Here is a 12,986-nt window from a genome sequence, read left to right on the forward strand (position 1 = left end):
TTCTGGGTTGTAAATTTATGTATCTCACTGGCACTGAAAAGCTGAAACTCAGGGGAAAGAAACCCACTCTTTTAAAAATAAGAATATGACATTTCTTCAGAACTGTATTTCAAAAAAGACTGGGCTTGCTGGCATGGCTGTGAAGTGCTGCAGATGTCAAGACCAGGAGAAAACATCAGCCTAAGCCTCTGTGTAACACAGCTGAGATATTCACACAGGTGCATCACTGACCTTAGAAAATCCAGCACTATGCCCAATACTCTGACAAAGCAGCCCGTGCACGTCTTAAAGTGGTACTCACAGAGAAAGAAATCATTCACTGTTGCATTCTGTACCTCAGGTAGCCCTTGCCTGTAAACTGCAATGATTTCATTTTCCCACAAACTTACAAACACATATTGCACATATAAATTCAGTTCTGCCCGTGAAGCACAGTGATATTGTGGTGGTGGCCTTCAGGAGACCCTGGTTAGGAAACCAATGTTGTTTTACCCTGCTTGGGTAGGAGTGAAGAAGAATCCCCACGGTGAAGGATGCAGATGAAAGAGGAGGTGTGTGATGCTGTGCCAGCCAGCACAGGCCATTCAGTGCAGAGGGACACATCCAGCATTGATGATCCAGTTAGATCATACCATGGGAAATGTCACAAGGTGCCTAATGAAGACGCTGGTGGTGCATCACTGGTGTCTTCTAAGTGAAGTGTTTTGCTCTGTAGCCTCACCTTGTGAGGGCCCCAGCCCAGCAGACGAAGGTTGCAGGATCCCTTTTCCATGCTCGTGGAACTCAGCTTAGCAGGGGTCCCGTGTGGGATAGAGCCCCTGTTGTTCGTGCCTTGAATTGGCTTGGATTGAGGGCTGTTACAGGCAGCAAACATACACCCAGAGGACTCAGAAACGTGGTCCAGCTCATGCCACAAGTGAACTGCCTGCCTTCAGCATCAACTCTGAGACATGCACAGTTTTGTGCTGGCAGTGCTGGGTAAATGGTTTGGCTCAATGGTCTTAGAGGGCTTTTGCAGCCTTAATGATTGCACATACTGCCTCGTGTTTGCACAAAGTCCTTCCCAACGTGATTTCCACTATCTCCTTGCGCAGAATGACACCACTGGGGATCCAGTTCAGTGTCTCAGTCCACAGCGACGTTTATATTACTGTAGGAAGCACTTGCATTCTGATGATTAGACCATTTGCCCCAGTGATATTAAATCCAACACATTCCAGATTTATGCAGGTGACTTTCTCCTCCCCTGCCCTCCAAAAAGTCTCCTGCACTCTGCCAGGTCCTGATGCTGTTGATGCCATCCCTTCCCACGGTGAACTGCCCGGCAGAGGGCAGAGGAAGCCTTCCTTTGGCTTCCCTGGGAATGAGGATGAGCAACATTCAAATAAGAGGTTGGTATGATCGAGCTGGTGCCTTTTGGGAGGAGGGCAGTTAGTCCAAGGGTTAAAAGGAGACTGTATTTCTGTTGCAAGCACACTAGAAATCATTTACTTGTGATCATGCACACCCAGTGCAGGCAGGAACAGAAGCGAGAGCCAGAAGATAACAAATGAACTACTGTGAAGGGAAAATTGGACTAATTTTATTACCTCTTGCCTCTTATTTCCCTTGTACCCTCAACAGGAGGAGTAACACCAAGTTTTGTTCCTTGTAGGAACCCTGAGGCCAGCCTGTTACACAAGAGGCTTGTTCAGTCCATGAGAGCCCGAGGCTTGGGGTTGGTGGTAAGTCAAGTGGATCATCTTCTCCTCCCTCTCCAGTTGTAGCAAACATGTGCATAACATGAGCTGAGGACCAAGCCCTGGGCCTCGCAGAGCGAGTTTAACCAAGTCAATTCTCCCTTAATCCGTTCTGGGAAATCATGAGCACTGCACCTGGTATGTTAATGGCATGTGATGGGACTGGTACAGCCACCTTCCAGCACCTTGCTCTTACTCACCCTAAGGTTGCAATTCAGTGCACACAGAGCATAAGGAAGGCTGGATGAAAGAAATCAAGTGAATGAGCAAGATCACTACTCAGCCAGGGATGTTCAAAGCCTGGACTGTTAGTCCAAGACCAGAGGCTTGGTTCAGAGTTCACAAGTGTGAAGCTGCAGCTCCAAGGGACCAACTTAGTGAAACTTGATCTCTCACTCGACAGGATTGATAGCTTGGGTGGAGTTTTCTTTGCAGTGGAGGACATCGAGGTATCCTAGTACAAGGTGCTACATAAGGTAAAGAAGGTACAGACCCCTGAAGCTGATAATGGCTTTTAAAGAATTATTAATGGAAACCAGTTTTATTTGGCTTTGGATCAAGCTCAGGCACTTAAATCATTCCTCCTCCCTTTGTATGAGTTTTGACACCACACAGCTTTTTATCAGCACGTGTTCTGCTCTGAAACACCAGCTGATTTATACCAGAGCAATTTGCAAGGAGGCAAACCACTCAGGAGGTGAGTCAGCCTCTGGATGGAGGTAATTCACAATTTGTTTAAATGAGGGAGGTGATCAGGATGGGACGGGAACAAACCTGGGTCTAAACAAGAGCTGTCTCTGCTAACCTCTCCCTGTCAAAACCTCTTCTCCAAGAGCCTGGCAAAAGCAGGCATCCAACTGACACTGAGCATGTGTTCCCATCCTTTGTGAGCCCTTGGTGCACCATCCAGAGGGTAAAGCTGTAACTGGGATCCAAGTGGTGCCTGTGGCACTCTGCCTCACCAAGGTCTCTGTGGAGGCAAGAGCTGGACAGAGCCATCAGTTAAGAACTGCACGGTTGTTTCACCTCTCCCAGCACCAGCATGTCGTGTCTTCTGCTGAAAACTCCCCAGCACATTTCTGGTATCATATTTTTTATTCCCAGCGAAAAATAATCTTCAGCCTTTTGCGTGGGGAAGAGAGGAACAATTTTCTCAGTAGCTTCTCCTTCCTTTAAAATATCTGCATATCTTGGTTGTGTCATTTCCGTTCCCAAGACACCTAATCACTCCCTCCCACTTCTCTGATTATGCACTGCAGAGCAATTGAGTAATCAAATACTTAATTAAATAGCCACATGTCTTTGTTATACCCTTTAATTAGATTACTTGGAAATAATAATAGCTTCTCACCAACCTGAAGGGTTTGTTAATTCCTTCTGCAGATAACAGGAAGTAATTTATCTTTTCCTACTGATATTTTTCTAAATCCCAAGTTAAATTAATCAATTCTGATTTAAAGTCAATTAGAAAGAGATGCACTCTGACACTACACTGTTATCTTCATGAGTGGAGTAATGAATTCAGACTCATAACAAGGCAGCGTGACAAAATTTCTCCTTTCAGAGATGACAATTTCAGGACAAGAAGTCTGACTATAAAATATAAAGCACTTCCTGCAATAATTACTCAGCTAACAAAACACTCCAGAAGACTCCTTTATAAGAATAAGACTATATAGTATTTATAAAGTGCTTTGACACCCAGTAAAGAGAAGTGATGTGAAAACAAAATACTGCTGCGTTTCTAAATCACCAACTTTACACAGCCTTAAGTCAGACAGAAGCATTAAGCCACTGTTAAAGACTGAAGATCGCTTAGGAGCTAATGGGTGCTGATGACACCTGATGAGTGTCGCACAGTCATTGTGTGATCCTTGCTCGGGGTGTGTCTATCCCAAAGCAGGTAAACATCCACACTCCCCAAACTGCCTCCGTGGAGGGATGGTCACTGTGGTCTCCTCAGTACCAGGACCAGCTTTGTGTTGTCAAGTTATACAGTGACAGGGACTGAGGTCCAACGTGAAGGTGGAGAAACCTCTCAGGAAACCAAGCAAAGGCAAATACAAGTGGTGAAATTCCAAACAGACACATGCGGGAAAAAATCAATATATGGGTCATCAAACACTTGACCAGGGCATGTGGGATCTCCATCCTTGAAGGTATTTGTCTCTCAGCTGAGCAACCTTATCTAAGCTGGTTCTGATTCAAGACCTAGAGGCCTCCATGGGTTCCTTCCTACCTGAATTGTTTTGTATTTGTGTGATGCTGACAGGATTTTTGTGTGCTTCACTAAATTAAATAAAATAGAAAACATCAAACACTTGTCAAGGAGAAAGAAATGCAGTTCTGTTTCCAATTCTGACAGCAACTTGCTGGGCAACCTTTAGGAAATCGTGTAATGTTGGAAAGAAGAGCTTTGTCATGTGTGAGGTCAGTGGGGTTGGCTGAGAGTGGAAAAAGGGAGAGAATTGTGAGAAACAGAGTCTCGGAGTAACATAATTTTTCAAATTAGAATTTATTATATAGTAGAAGCAAGCAGCTCTGGGTGGCAGTGGGGTCTTGCTCCTAGACTTGCCACTCTGATACAGTTTGTGTGCCTGATATTTATTTCAAACATCCCATACATATTCATTACATCACATACATATACATTTTACATCACTATTCCAGGTATTCAACATATGTTTATTTTTACAGCTAAGACTAATTTGTTATCTCTAGACAAGTTATAAATTCATATGTTCTCTGACAAAAGGTGCCAGCATGTTACTGACCCGACCTGGTTTGGACATAATTCCTGGCTGGGAGGACAGGGAAGGTGATGGTCTGTTTTATGTCTTTATGGGGGTGCAATTAAGTTTTACAATCCATTTGTTTTTCTTCTCTCCTGAGGTTACATTAACCCATTTGTTTCCCATTTCTTTCCTTTGCTGACACGAATTAGGGCTTGTGTTTATTACAGAATGAAGGCAGGGCCTAATTCAGGAGAGAGGATCCCATGCTCTGGGAACAGTAGAATAATAAGTATGTTCAGTGCTTCTCTTGTCTCAGCCCTGTAGGTGAGGGAGCCCAGAGCTTTGAAGTATCAGAGAGCAATCTCCATTTGAAGACATCTGCTCAAAAAATCTATCAGAATCACAATATTTTAACGATCTTGCAGGGGTTTTTTTATAACCACATGAAAGATTCAAACATGGAAATGATTTATACAACTCTGCCACACAGACCCTTATCCTCAGTGGTTTCCCAGTCAGGTCCCAACAGCACTCACTGATGTGCCAATTCTGGCTGCAACAACTGGATAAGATTTCATTAGGGATTTGAATATTATTATTATTTACCACAGCCCAAGTGAGAATAAATGCTACACATATTTTGCCACGAGAAACAATCTCTGTCCCCCTGACCAGTCTGGATTGGACTGAGAAAGACAGGTAAAATATTATGAAAATTATAACATATTTTCTTTAAAAAATTAACTCCCAGAAGCATAGATTCATCATATCAAACCTGGCAAATCTGAAAGCCTATAAAGCATTCACAGTTTTCTTAAAAAGTCTTTGTACAAGATTATCCTAAACAATTGTGGCAAATGGCAGCAATTTCTTGGGGTTCTTACTAATCAAAAGAAAGTTATGACAGGGGATAGCAAGAAAATTCCATCCTGCCTGGGTATCTTGCAGTTATAAAAAGTACAGGGAAGAAAGAAAATAATCAAGCATTCTCCTCCTTCCCCCAAAGCAAAATTTTGGACACATAGCTCTTCTGCCACTCAATTATATTCGTCTTTGTTTGTAATGTATTCTATGTTAATTATTTATTTGTTGTTCCAGTTCACTGACAGGCCGTGATTTTTACCAGGGAAAATGATCTCTGAAACAGTGTGAATGTGAGGATTGTTCCACGTTCCTCTTGTCCTGGCAAACACAAACTGATCAGTAGTCTGTGCACCTGGAACACATTGTTTTTCCTCATGAATTTTGGAGAGCAGATGGCGCCAGTGGAACTTGACTGGAGGCATCAGAAGCTGAAAAACAAAGAGATTAGGGCTGCCGGGGTTGAACAGCAATCACTTTTCTGAAGTGCTGGTTGGAAAAAGGAGGGGGAAAATGATTACAGAGAGGCCAACTGATGTGGTGTCCTTGAAAAGAGACACTGAGTGTTATTCACCTCTGCTGGGAGACAACAAATCCAGCAGAAAGGAAGCCCAGCTGTGCATATGTGGAACTCCAGCTGCAGTCAGAGCCTCATTGTCCAGGACAGGAATTGGTATCACAACACTGGACAAGAGACAGCTGTTTGTTTAGGTGATGCATGAGGCAGAAATCTCCGTTAATTTTTATCATCATTAATTTGAATAGACCATTAACTACTGGAACCGTATGTGGTCAAATATTTCTAAAGGAACATAAAGACCTAAAGGTGCATAGAAAAGCCCTAGAGAAAAAAAAAAAAAAGAAAAGAAAAAAACACCTCAAGAACTTATTTCAGCTCTTCAAGTTGTTTGTTCTCATATAGGGCTGTAACCTTGGCTCCAAACTTGCTTCCCAGGGACTTGCACCTCTGTGACAAAGTCCCACACCTGACTTTTTCATACTCCCAGGCTCTGGCTGAGCAGCACCTGTTGTTCTCTACTGAAATTCAAGTGCTTGAAGTGATGTGCACACGTGCCTTGGTCAGTTGTAACCACAAATGGTTGATTGGCATCGAGACCTGTTGGTCTGTTGGGGGAAACAACTGGAGCTGTTTTCCTGAATCAGCAGAAACACTTAATTGTAGCTGTGAGATCTTATTGGAGTTTATGTGTGGAAGGCATGATGGATTTTCACATCCCTACCAGTTGTAAGAAAATGCTAAACTTTGCTCTTGCAAAGAATGTAATTTTTCCTGAAGAATTATCGAGCATATTCTCCCACTCTCCGAAAATTAAGGAGTCTTTTATCTGGTTTCAGCACATGGAAACTGAACTCTCTCATTCCTCACTGTCAAAAGAGAAGATGTATTTTAATTTCTATGCATTCACTTAAGCAAAAATGCATTTGGATCAAGAAAAAATACACTGAAAACAAGAAAGGTGTTACGTAAAAGCTTAATGGTATCAATAGCTGAAGTATCTGAAGTGGATACATTAAACAGCAAAACCTTCACTGTGGGTCCCAAAGCCCTCACTGCCACCAGGGATGCTCCAGCTGCTGAGCAGTCAGAAACTCCTGTTACCCTTTGTGCACTGGGAGAATTCCAGTCATGACTGTCACTGCAGTACCTGGTGCCAGGGATGGCCGTGGGCTCCTCAAGGTGTTCCTGTGCCAGCCCAGCCCACAGCGGTGCTTTGATGAGCAATGATTTTTACTGTCATGTGTGTGTGCATATACACATATATGTATATGTATATATACTCTGTGTGTGTATATAGAGTCACAAATCACAGAGTGGTTTGGGCTGGAAGGGACCTTAAAGCTCATCCAATTCCACCCCCTGCCATGGGCAGGGACACCTTCCACCAGCCCAGGTTGCTCCAAGCCCCGTCCAACCTGGCCTTGGACACTTCCAGGGATGGGGCAGTCACAGTTCCTCTGGGCAACCTGTGCCAGGGTCTCACCATCCTCATAACCAAGAATTCCTTCCCAAAATCCCATCTAACCCTGCCCTCTGGCAGTGGGAAGCCATTGCCCCTTGTCCTGTCCCTCCAGCCCTTGTCCCTCTCCAGCTCTCTTGGAGAGCCTTCAGGGACTGGAAGGGGCCCTAAGGTCTCCCTGGAGCTTTCTCTTCTCCAAGCTGCCCCCCCCATCTCTCCCCGCCCGTCTGCACAGGCCATGGAGGCCGAGGACACACACTGGATACCAATGGATACCGGGGACATCCCGGCCCCTCCCGGCCCGCCCCGAGCATGCGCAGCCCCGTCGCGGGGCACGCCGGGAGCTGTAGTCCCTGCGGGCCGGCGGGGGGAACTCCGCGCCTGCGCAGGTGGCGGCCGACTTTGCCAAGTGCCTGTGGGAGGCCGGGCGGGCCGCGCTGCCATCTTGGAGCGAGGGACGGCGGAGCCGCGGCCGCGCCGGTGAGCGGAGCGGGCCGGGGGGCACGGGGGGTCGGGGAGGGGGGACGTGGGCCCCTGCGGGCGGCGAGGGGGCACACGGGGAGCGCGGGGACGCTGAAGGCGGGCCCGAGCGCGGAGGGGCCGCTCGCCTCGGGAGGGGCTCGCTGAGGGCGGTCCCGCCGCCCGGGGCAGCAGCGGGGGCAGCAGCGGGCCCTCCCCGCGGGTCCCGGGACCCCCGCACTGCCCGGCCCCGCCGCGCCCTCCCCGCTTGGTGCCGGCGGCACCTCCGGTCCCGTCCCCGGCGGTGCCGCGTCCCTGCCCGGCCGGACCCGCCGGCCTGTCCCGCCCGTGTCGCCGGGAGCTGCCCCTAAACCTTCGGCCTGCCGGGGACTGGCTGCCCACAGGGCTGTGCCCTCCGCAGCCCTGCCGGCACAGTCGCCTTCCCCCGCCTGTGTGTCCCCCCTGTCCCGGGGCTCTCTCCCGGGGGCTTGGTGCCTTTGTGCCGGCCGGGCATAGCCGTGCCTTGCAGGAATGTTTCCCGGCAGTAAAGCCCGGCTGCAGCCAGAGGTTTGTCCCGAGCCGTGTTCCCTCTTGTAAACACGGCAGAACGGCAACGCTGGTGCCACCGCTGTGTTTTGGAAACAGGGACAAGTTGTGGCTGTTAACCCTCCCGCTCCCGACCAGGCTGTCTGTGACCTTGTGTGCCGGTAGCGTACAGATAAAGCAGACGATGATGTCTGAGGATGCGTTTGTCCAATTTGCTCAGATATCCAAGAATTCGGCCTGTTTTAATATCTGTCATTTGTGGTGTTAAACAGGCAGAGGAACTCCCGATCTGTGTGTGGTGCAGAGAGAGGCAGGTGTAGCATTTGAGGGGTGTGTTGTGTGCTATCCTTTACCCTTGACGCTTCAGGAGACATCCCCAGCACAACTTCTTTGGCTTTGAGTTGAAGAGCTCAGAAACCAGGACGTTTTAGGCTATCCTTTCCCAATATATTACTGCTTATTTTAGTAAGTTTGTCATTGTTTGGTCTCTGCTACCCTGCCACTCAACCTTTTCAAAGAGAAAAGGAGAGAGATCTGGGCTGCTGTTTGTAAAAAGACATTCTGTGTGGAGAGACAGTACATCCAGCTATTGCTTGTATTTACCTGAGAAAAGGTGCAGGCATTTAAGAACAAAACATGACCTGCAAGCTGTCTTTGGTTCTAAGGATTTTAATGCTTAAAAAAATCTTGTTTGAAATAAAATAAATTCTTTTCTGTCTTCTTGAAGCGGAGGTCCAAAACAGTTCTAATTTAACTACAGTTAGATTGCTATTCACTACAGCTGTTTAAATCTGAGCTGGCTCTAGTGTGCATTCTGAGTTATGATTTAGGGAACATTTAATCATTACACTGAATGCTTTCACCTCCAAGTGATCATTGGAATAATACATAGCATTCTGATCCAAACTGGGTTTTTTTGTCTTTAAAACAAGAGCTCATACAGTACATGTGAAAGATGATGTTGCAGTGGAAAATAACTGAGACTTCTGAGAGCTAACTTTGAAAGCTTCTTACAGATTAAAGTTATTTTGGGGCTTAAGAGAGATTGAGAGAAGATTATTTATATGAATTTATTAGTTAAGGAGCATCACCTCTTTTTCTTCCCTCGATTTACTCTCCCTTCCTGAAGTTCTGTTTCTTCTATGGTGGAACAGACCTGAAACATGAAGTTATCACGTTTCTTTGTTTCTACATTTCAAATGGTTTGGAGAAGTTAACTACAGAATAAATAAGCTCATAGGAAGACAGGTAGTAAAGTAGCATGATTCTCTTGTAGGGTTTGAATTAATCATTGTTTCTAGGAGAGCATGCCTTAGGCTGCTTGAAAAAATAGGTTTCATGTTCTCCTATTTTACAGTATATGCAATAGATATTGTTTTTCAACAGCATTATCAGTCAGTGATAGCCTCAACATCTTTTTTGAGTTTAAGCTGTTTAAACAAAATGGTAAATGTATTCAACCATACTGAAGTACTTTTCATGTAGCAAAACCAATTTGATTTCTACTTAAAAGCAAGGAGAGGAATCTGCACGGTCAGAGAGAAGAAACAACCCATGCACATGGTAATGGTGAAGCTTCTGGGAGTGCTGTTACTGGTGGGTTTTATTTGTAAGCCCTTTTGCTGGGGTGTCCAGTTATGCTCATGTCATGTTCCGGATTTTGTCACTGTGCTGTACTTACATGTAATTGTGGGAACTGCTCTGTGCCCTCACACCCGTGTGCAGAACCCAGAGCAGGGCTGGCCTCAGCTCCTCACTGTAACTGCACTTTGCCCAGCTGCAGGAGCCCTTTGAAGTGTGTGCTCGCCTCAGAAGAGGAAGTAGACAAGCCATGATTATAGTTTAGCTTGGGAGGATTCTGTTTTTCTAGTTATTTGCTTTTTACTGTCTCGTAAATTGAGTATTTTTAAAGGTTTTAGGCAGTCCTTCTTGGGCTTGGTTGGACTGTTACCTGAGCTAATTCTCTGTGCATGTTTTGGAGATAAAAAGGCAGTTGTTCTTCATCCCTCTCCTCTGAGGAATAAAGCAAGAGAGATTTGGGCATTTTCTGTAGGTGACTGGTGTTCGGGTTTTACTGTAGTGCAGAGTTGCTGGAGCTGAACGACTGATCTTTTTCTTCATAAGAATTGCAAATTACACTTAATAGAAATTTTAAGTATTGCAACAAACTGGGAAAAAGCATTTTAAGGAAGCCAAGGCCCTGTTTCATATGAGCAGCTCTCGAGTTATGCCTGGAATTTCTCCTTTTACTACACCAAAGCAGAGCAGGTTTGTTCCCCACTCTGAGGAAACACGAGACCAGACCTTGTTGCACCGGTAATTCAAATAATTTTTTCATACTTGGCAGTATGTTGCTGTTCTTTTTTTTTTTTTTTAAAGTTTCATTACAGTCCTTCCATTTAGGAACTGATAATTCCTGCCTTCCACCCACCTGCCTGAGCTATTCTCAACTCTGCTGCTGGGAGAGGCACAGAACTACTGCCATGTTTGCATCTGCATCATTGATTCTGAACCTGGAGCCCAGACTCAAGTGCTGAGCAAGAAAAGACCCATTCTCTTCTGGGGGATTGTTAAAGTTTTATTGAGTGGAACCTTGTTTCTAATCCAGAAGTGAAAGTTGGGTGACTTTCCTTTACTTGAAACGTGCAGATCTTGGGTTCTGAGTTTGGTAGGTGGTGATGTGGGAGCTGGAGATTCAAGAGGAATGTGTCAATATGAGCCTCTATAAAGTCTTCATGTGCTCTCTTTTCTGTTCTTTATAGACCTAACTTCTTGTCAAGGGTACCCTTCAGACATACTAAGTTAGCTGGATACCTGGTAATCTTTTTGAAGTTTATTACTAAGGAAAAGGAAGATCAGGTAGAGTTTAAAGTGGTCTTGAAATAGAAAACGACCTGGTAAGACAGGCCTGTAATCTGGTTCTGATTTACTCATTAATTTGTCAAGTGGATAGCTATTTACAGGGAAATATCCATCAAGAATATAATTTTTGTGACTGGGAACATGTTCATTTACTGAAAAACAAAACAGGCTCTTTGATTCTCTGAGTTTCACGTGATTGGGGTGGAACTTTTGCCTGGGCAAGTCATTGATAACTTACTGCCCTAGTTAACTTTGCTTGTCCTGTACGATGGGAAAAGCAAAGGAAGGCTTGTTGCTGAGCAAGCTGAAGAGATGGACTGAGAAGAGTGGATTTGTGTTAATTTTTAACATGCTTTTGGTCAGTATCCATCCTTCGTGCCTGTTCCAGTCCCCAGTGCTAGCTGTCTTTTAATTATGTATTAATAATCATTGCTCTTGCTTAACTCTTAGAGTGCTCAGATATACAAATGTTATTTCTTTCCTGCTGGTTCCATAAACACTTGAATGGATTAAGACCTGTTGTTCTGAATACTCCATTTGTTCTTTTCTGACACCTTGATTTTTTTGCTCTTCCAGTGCCAAGAGCTGCTGCTCTTTTGATGGAGTGAGTTTTTTCTGTATAAGGATTCCTCATCTTTAAAGTTTATTTGCTTTGGCTTGTCAGAGCCTGAATTCACTGATTATTGGATCATTTGGATTAATTTTTCTTGGTAGGCCTTGCCTCTACAAGTGTGTATACCTTGCGTGTTTATGTGTGTGTTTGTTTCCTACTGCTGGGAGTATTTAATTTCAGGGACTAGATAAAAAATGTGGTGGCCAATATATCAACATGTTCATAAGGTGATAATGTGTTTGGCCTAATCTTTAACCAGGCTTGCCATCCTCTGGGAAAGTGTTACATATTTTCACCAGCTTTTACCTGAACAGCCTTTCCTCTCTCTATTCCTGACCTCCTGGGCAACCCTGCGTGTGAAGGTTTATAAACTGAGAGAAAAGAAAATACATGAGCTTAGAAAATGAAAAAGTATCAGAGTGACACTGACTTGCTTTTTGTATCAGGATCCCAGAATGGTTTGGGTTGGAAGGGACATTAAAGATACCAGTTCAAAGATCACAAAGCTGCTTTGGTTCTTAAATGTCTGTGATTGACCCAGTGCGTGTGTTGTCATCAATAATGAAGTCTTGAAAGCAGCTTCTTATTCCAGCTGTTTGAAGGGGAATAATGTGTGTGATGCTTACAGGAAAGAGGAGGGAAGTGCTGAAGGTTTAGGAAAGCACTCTGACCACCTCACTCTATGTTAAAAAAGTTTCCAAACTAAACCTATCTCTCCAGACTAAATAACTGTCACCTGCCTTTTCAGGTGAATACTGGCCATGTGTAACATTTCTAATTCCATTTAAGTGTTCATCACCTAAGGACACAGAGGAAAAGTTAGAATCCATGGGCAGTACTTCTGCAGGTAATTGGCATGTTCCCTTTTGTGCATGTCAAATTGAGTTTGTCACTAGAGATAACAGAATCCTTTTTGCCTTTTGCAAGCATGGCCTTTGCTGTGTATTAAAATGACCAATTTCTAGAGCAATGCTGCATTTATTAAACATTTGCCTGAACCAGATCTAGTTCAGGTCAATGAATAAGCTATGGCAAGGCAGCAGTGTTCTCATTGTTCTTCTGTGCACCCATTGGATCAGGGTATTTAACCCCTGTTCTGAAATCTAGTTTGGCCAGGTGGATTTGCTCTGTGTGGAGACCTGTTGACATTGCTGGTGGTTTATTTATTTTATATTCTCCGTGGTTTAAAGGT

General features: G+C 44.8%; 1 protein-coding gene across 2 annotated transcripts in view; it reads left to right on the plus strand.

Annotated features, from left to right (window-relative positions):
* Positions 1 to 7,711: 7,711 nt before the first annotated feature.
* The window catches only part of ITCH (itchy E3 ubiquitin protein ligase), a 55,862-nt gene continuing 50,587 nt past the window's right edge, over positions 7,712 to 12,986 (plus strand). The window contains exon 1 of one of the 2 annotated variants that reach the window (XM_027693846.1): positions 7,712 to 7,794. The gene's annotated coding sequence lies outside the window, so the exon portion shown is untranslated. The remainder of the gene's footprint in view (positions 7,795 to 12,986) is intronic. The other variant, XM_027693847.1, reaches the window with a different exon arrangement.

The sequence above is a fragment of the Neopelma chrysocephalum genome, unplaced genomic scaffold, assembly GCF_003984885.1.
Source record: "Neopelma chrysocephalum unplaced genomic scaffold, ASM398488v2 Primary Assembly neopelma1_94, whole genome shotgun sequence".
NCBI classification, from domain to species: Eukaryota; Metazoa; Chordata; class Aves; order Passeriformes; family Pipridae; genus Neopelma; species Neopelma chrysocephalum.